The 6,000-nt window shown below is 45.2% G+C and overlaps 1 protein-coding gene across 5 annotated transcripts in view; it reads right to left on the reverse strand.

Moving 5' to 3' along the window:
- LOC126994305 (protocadherin-11 X-linked-like) overlaps positions 1–6,000 on the reverse strand; it is a 34,053-nt gene that overhangs the window by 4,974 nt on the left and 23,079 nt on the right. The window lies entirely within an intron of this gene.

The following is a 6,000-nucleotide window of genomic DNA, read 5'->3' on the forward strand; positions in this document are numbered from 1 at the left end:
AGAGGAAGGGAAGCAGTGGGTGCTGGCCTCACCATCCAGCCACCCGTCACCACCTCCAGCTGACCAGGTTAGGTTAGGTTGGGTCTGTTAGTAGTGGTCAGTATGGGAGGGAGTGGCTGGTTATGGAGGTTAGTGTGGAAGGGAGTGACTGGTGAGAGAGAATGTAAGAGACAGACAGACAGGGAAAGAAGTGCAGATACAGACAGAGAGAACGATGGGATAAAACAAACAGACACACAGACAGAAAAAAAAGACAGGTAGGCTAATACACAAAGACAGAGACAGACAGAAAAAAACAAATGCTAACACAGACACAGACAGACAAGCTTATACAGACAGAAAAAGAAACAGAAAGGCAAAAACAGAGACAGACAGACAGACAAGTTTATACAGACAGAGACAGAGAGAAACAGAGGCTAACACAGACAGACAGACAAGCTTATACAGACAGAGACAGAGAAACAGAGAGGCTAACACAGACAAACAGAGAAACAGAGAGGCTAACACAGAGACAGACAGACAGACAAATAGAAAGAACGACAGACAAGCTTAAACAGACAGAGACAGAGAGAAACAGAAGCTAACACAGAGACAGATAGAAAGAAAAACAGACAGACAAGCTTATATATATATATAGAGAGAGAGAGAGAGAGAGAGAGAGAGAGAGAGAGAGAGAGAGAGAGAGAGAGAGAGAGAGAGAGAGAGAGAGAGAGAGAGAGAGAGAGAGATTTACATAGATTTACATAGAAAATCAGACCACACAGACCCCATGGTCCAGACTTGGTGGTCTGTCCTTAAACCTAAGTGATTTTACATTAATCAGAAGACTCCAAAACGTTGCATTTCTACTCTAGTTGATATTAAGTTGAAGGAAGTGACGGTCGAGCTTATTTTTGAAGGAGTCAATCGTGTTACACTGGACCACTGACGGTGGAAGCTTATTCCATTCTCGCACTACAACGTTGGTGAAGAAAAATTTGGTGCAGTCTGAATTTACTTGTCTACATCTGAGTTTTACGCCATTGTTCCTCGTGCGCAAAGTGTCATCGATCATAAACAATGTTGATCTGTCTACATTCGTGAAACCATTAAGTATTTTAAAACATTCGATCAGTTTTCCTCGGAGGCGACGTTTCTCAAGAGAGAACATGTTAAGGGTAGAAAGCCTTTCTTCGTAGGATTTGTTGCGCAAGGAAGGGATCATTTTCGTTGCCCGACGCTGAACACCTTCTAATTTAGCAATATCCTTTGCATGGTGGGGAGACCAAAACTGTACCGCATATTCCAAGTGGGGTCTGACTAAACTGTTGTAGAGCGAGTATTACATCTTTATTCTTGAATACAAAGTTTCTTTTAATGAAGCCCAACATTCTGTTCGCTTTATTTGCTGCATCGATGCATTGCTGTGAGAATTTGAGGTTTGACGCGATTTTGACCCCCAAGTCTTTGACGCATTGAACGCTTTTGAGTTTAACGCCGCGCATTTCGTATTCGAACTTCATATTCCTCGTTCCAACTTGAAGGACCTGGCACTTGTCTACGTTAAAGGGCATCTCCCATCTATCCGACCAAGTTGAAATTTTGTGCAAATCCTCTTGGAGGCTTTGCCTGTCTTCGTCAGTGAGAACCGAGTTGCCAATCTTTGTGTCGTCTGCAAATTTACTAATGCGGTTATTGAGTCCAACATCCACGTCGTTGATGTAAATAATGAAGAGCACTGGGCCAAGGACCGAGCCCTGAGGGACGCCACTAGTGACAGGCGCCCACTCTGAGTTAAATCCGTCAATCACTACTCTTTGTTGTCTGTTGCTCAACCAATTCGCGATCCATTGGTTTACTTGACCGTCAATACCTATTTGCTTTAATTTGTAAAGTAATTTATGATGCGGGACTTTATCAAACGCTTTCTGAAATCAAGATAGACTACGTCCAGTGATTTGGTTACGTCATAAACAGTGAAGAGGTCGTTATAAAAGGTTAATAGGTTTGATAGGCAGGATCTTTTGTTTCGGAAGCCATGTTGTGAGTCCCCAATCAATGAGTGGCTTTCAAGGTAATTCACAATTTTGTCTCTAATTATGCCCTCAAGTAGCTTACCTACAACCGAAGTTAGACTAATGGGCCTGTAATTACCTGGTACTGTTTTGTCTCCTTTCTTGAAAATAGGTGTCACGTTAGCCTTTTTCCAATCTGAAGGGACGATGCCTTGTCGCAAGGACATATTGAATACGGTTGTGAGTGAGGAGAGTATTTCGCTCTTTGTTTCTTTCAGCAGAGTTGGATATACTTTGTCAGGTCCAGGACTTTTATTTGTTTTAAGTGAATGGAGAGCTTTAAGGACTTCATCGGTTGTTATTTCAAAATTAGGCAATGCATGCTCGAGATTTACAATAGTACTGGTGTTGGTGGTAGCGAGAGGAAGACTGTTAGTATTAAACACCGAGGAAAAGTAATTGTTTAAGAGGTTTGCAATGTGTTGGCTGTCAGTCACTAGTGCACCGTCGCTGTTTGTTAAAGGTCCAATACCACTGTTGATCGCCTTTCTGTTGTTTATGTAACTGAAGAAAGATTTCGGATTATTTTTACAGTTGGCTGCAATATTTTCTTCGTATCTACGCTTTGCCTGACCTACTAGTCTTTTTACTCGTCGCCTGGCATCATTATAAAGTCTAATGTTTTCGGGCGTGCTTTGTTCTTTCTTTAACCTGTAAAACAATTTTCTCTCATTGACTGATTGTTTAATTTCGCTATTAAACCACGGTGGGCTTTTATTAGTGTTAATTCGCTTCTCGCACAAGGGGACGAATGTGTTCTGCTGAGTGAGTAAGTGATTTTTAAGGCTTAGCCAGGCTTCCTCTACGTTGCCGTCATCTGATAGTTGTATTTCTGTTAGTTTTGTCGGATTTCTACGAAGTTAGCTCCTTTGAAATTGGGCACCTTTACTTTATTTTCAGTCACTGATGATTGAGCTTTAATGTCGACGCGCACTAATTTATGATCGCAAGAACCGAGGTGTTCTCCTACCGTGACACTACTGATTAGGTTATCTTGGGTCGTTATAACAAGGTCGAGTATATTATTTTGTCGAGTAGGCTCAGAAACCATTTGGCTTAGATAATTTTCTTCTAGAAATTCGATCATTCTATGTGACTCGCCTTCTGTACCTGACAGTGTCGCCCAGTCGATATGGGGGAGGTTAAAGTCTCCTAATATCAGTGAGTCGCTGTTATTAAGTGACTGCCTTAAGACGCTGTACATTTCAAGGTCGTCATCGAGTGATTGCCCGGGAGGTCTGTAGGTGACAGATATATTTAAGTTGACTTTTGCAATGTTTACTCGCACGCACAAATGTTCAACGTTACTGTTTCCCGGTGTTTTGTCAGTGGGTTGCACATCGCTTTGACATAAAGGGCGACGCCACCGCCTCTACGGTTTACACGATCTTTGTTGAAGAGTCTGTAGCCATCTATGTTGTATTCGGAACTTAAATCAATATTTGTTGTGTCGATAAAAGTTTCGGTTATAGCAATTATGTCAAAATTTTCTGTTAAAGCAAGACATCTCAGTTCATCAAATTTGTTTCTTAGGCTACGCGCATTGAAACTAAGGATTTTTAAGTTATCTAGAGGCTTAGTAATAGAGGTGGTGGTACTTGCGGGATCACGGTTCCGGGTTTGTGATGCACGGCGTCTATTTACACGGGTGGGGTGGAGGGACGTGGCCGTGACTCGTTTTTGTTCGGATGACACGCACTGCTTCGTTGAGAGCCTGAGTCTGGCTGATCCGATGGGAGAAAGGTGCAATCCGTCCCTGTGAAAGAGCTCATTTTGTCCATAGAAATTGTCCCATGTGTTGAGGAACTCCACGTCAAGCTCCCTGCAAAGAGTCTGTAAGCGGTTGTTTAGGCTGAAGGCCTTACTGAAAAAGTCGCTCTCCGCCCAAGTCCGTGGTAGAACTCCTGAAATCAAAATGTTAGGGGATTTAGACTTATACTGCTGGATGAGCCTACGGTACTTCTCCAGGAGTTCCTCAGACCGGGTCGTGGTGATGTCGTTCGTACCTGTGTGAATAACAAACAGTGAATCATTAGTAGCCTGGGGGGAGATCTCCTCAAGAGCAGCAGTTATGTCGTCGATCCCAGCACCAGGATAGCAATAGTTCCGTCTTCGACGAGGAACTCTGCCGCAGAACTCAACGACCTGTTGGCGAATCATGGAGTCACCCACCAGGAAGGTGCTCTCCTGCTCGTCCTCCTCCTCCAGAATGGCAAACCTGTTGAAGCAATGAACAGGATAAATCGCTTGTCTGGCTGGTTTGGCTCCTCCATTCACGACGGTGAAGCCATCATGGTCGGTGCCACTAGCATCCTCCCGTTGCGTGGTGTTGTCCGCTGGTGTCGACGGTACCGCTGAGGGCAAGGGGGCGGTTGGAGAAGGGTTTGGCACCACAGCAACGTTAGCCTGGATGAATTCCTGCAAGGAGGCTACAGTGCGAAAGCTCTATTATTTTATTCTGACCTGCTTCCATCTTCTCTTCTTGTTCCTGCAGTCTTGTCTCGAGATGCTGCCTGGTGAGAGAAAGCTCTATTATTTTATTCTGGCCTTCCATCTTCTCTTCCTGCTCCTGCAGTCTTGTCTCGAGATGCTGCCTGGAGAGACACAGTCGACAGACAGCAGAACGCCCTGTAAAAAGTGAGCTAAGAAGCTACCGTTACAAGTACTACTTTTAGGCGCCATCTTAGCTGAAATGAAAGAGATAAAAACAGAGTGAAGGGGATTAGGAACGGGGGTTAGGTGTGTGAGAGGTAGTTTAGTAATGGAGGAAAAGTGAGAGAGAGGAGGAGTAGGAAGGGATGTGAGGTGAGTAAAGAGGGGGAAAGAGAGGTGTGAGAGCAAGGAGGGTTAGGAAGTAGGTGAGGTGGGAGAGAGGGAGGAGTAGGAAGGGATGTGAGGTGAGTAAAGAGGGGAAAGGGAGGCAGTGAGGAGGTGTGTGAGATCAAGGAGGGTTAGGATATAGGTGAGGTGGGAGTGAGGAGGAGTTGGAAGAGATGTGAGGTGTGTAACGAGGTGGAAAGCGAGGCGGTGAGTGAGGTGTGTGAGGTCAAGGAGGGTTAGGAAATAGGTGAGGTGGGAGAGGAGGAGTAGGATGGGGTGTGAGGTGCGTAAAGAGGGGGAAAGGGAGGGGGTGAGTGAGGTGTGTGAGATCAAGGAGGGTTAGGAAATAGGTGAGATGAGTGAGAGGGAGTTTGGGAAAGGAGGTAAGTGGGAGAGAGGAGGAGTAGGGATGTGAGGTGAGTGAGGTGTGAGAACAAGAAGGGTTAAGAAAGAGGCGAGGTAAGGTAGGTGAAGGGATGGGTAAACAGGATGTGAGGTAAATTGAGTGAGGGGGGAGGCTTAGAAATATGTGGAGGTGAGGGAGGAGAGAAGGCTAATCCTCTAGGGGATGAGGAGGAGCAAAGGGATGTGAGGTGAGCGAGGGTGGGGGGCTTAGGTGAGGTGAGGGAAAGGGTGTAGGAAGTGTTAATCCTCTAGGGGATTTAAAGAGGGTGTAATGAGGAGGAGCAGATTGAATCAGGAATTCAAAGGTGGGTTGTCGACACCCAAATCACGCGTGAGACACTCGGGAACACAAAGACACACTGGACACACGAAACACTCAGAAACCCAAGCACAAGCACGACTAAACACCCTCAAGTCACTGCAAAACACCGGAAGTACAACAGTACACTCAAAACACTCTGAAACCCACGCAGAGCACTATAAACATCCAAATCACACGTAAAAGCACTGGAAACACAACACACTGAAACGCAGAACACTCGAAAACAGCCAAATCACACGCAGAAACACCGGAAACAAAACAGCACACTCAAAACGCTCTGAAACCCACGCAGTACACTTAGAAGCAGCCAAATCACACGCAAAAACACCGGAAACACAACACACTTGAATCACTCTGAAACCCACTCGGAACACCCTGAAACAGCCAGATAACACGCAA

Source organism: Eriocheir sinensis, unplaced genomic scaffold (genome assembly GCF_024679095.1).
Source record: "Eriocheir sinensis breed Jianghai 21 unplaced genomic scaffold, ASM2467909v1 Scaffold77, whole genome shotgun sequence".
Taxonomy (NCBI): Eukaryota; Metazoa; Arthropoda; class Malacostraca; order Decapoda; family Varunidae; genus Eriocheir; species Eriocheir sinensis.